The sequence below is a fragment of the Morone saxatilis genome, unplaced genomic scaffold, assembly GCF_004916995.1.
Source record: "Morone saxatilis isolate NCDOM2014 unplaced genomic scaffold, NCSU_SB_2.0 Contig8, whole genome shotgun sequence".
NCBI lineage: Eukaryota > Metazoa > Chordata > Actinopteri > Moronidae > Morone > Morone saxatilis.
Genome location: NW_023340257.1, coordinates 27,137,458 through 27,138,179, shown reverse-complemented (window position 1 = coordinate 27,138,179; position 722 = coordinate 27,137,458). Strand labels below are relative to the sequence as shown.

The window sequence follows — 722 nt, the reverse complement described above, 5'->3', positions numbered from 1 at the left end:
TTGTCACTCAGTGGTCACTTACTGCGTTTTCTTCAAAACTTCACTGGAGTTTCAACACTGTAATTTATTTAAGTTTGGATTTTAGTTGAGGTGTTTCAATTGTCCTTGGTGCACATGGATTATTTTAAGTAGTCTGAGTTTCTGTTTTCTGTGCAAACCTTTTCACAAGAGAAAAAAATGTGTAAATATTTAATGAAGAAGCAGCATGAACACATGATGGCTTCAGCCTTTGGGTTAAAAGCTACACAATCATTCAATGCAAGAACAAGTTCTATGCACATATTTAACTTAGTTTGTATGACTGATGTAGGAGAATAGCATCAACTGAAGGATTGTATATTGCATTACTTTAAAGCGTTTTATGAAAATGACACTTTATAATTCAGTTGCCATCATCCAGTTTGAAATATAATATAGTTGTAAATGTATCATCAGTGTAACGCTGTTCTCATTTATGGAAATGGTCTATTGACAGGGTTAGGGTTCTCTTCAGGTCTCCTCTGTTGTAATACCTGATAATGGAACATCTCCTATTCTGTCCTCTATCTTCCCTCCATCCCTTCCTGCTGCACTTATCCATCACCTTCCTTTTCATATCAAACCTTTTCTTCTTGATTTCAGAACCAGTCCGACTCTCAGGTGACACTGCATTAACAGTCCTAAATCTTAAGTTAGGAGCAAATGTTCCTGCATGAGGCCCACTGTCGCCAAGGTCTTGCTCA

The 722-nt window shown here is 37.1% G+C and overlaps 1 protein-coding gene across 1 annotated transcript in view; it reads right to left on the bottom strand.

The window, feature by feature from the left end:
* LOC118341418 overlaps positions 1-722 on the bottom strand; it is an 11,078-nt gene that overhangs the window by 2,690 nt on the left and 7,666 nt on the right. The gene's annotated exons all lie outside the window — the stretch shown is intronic.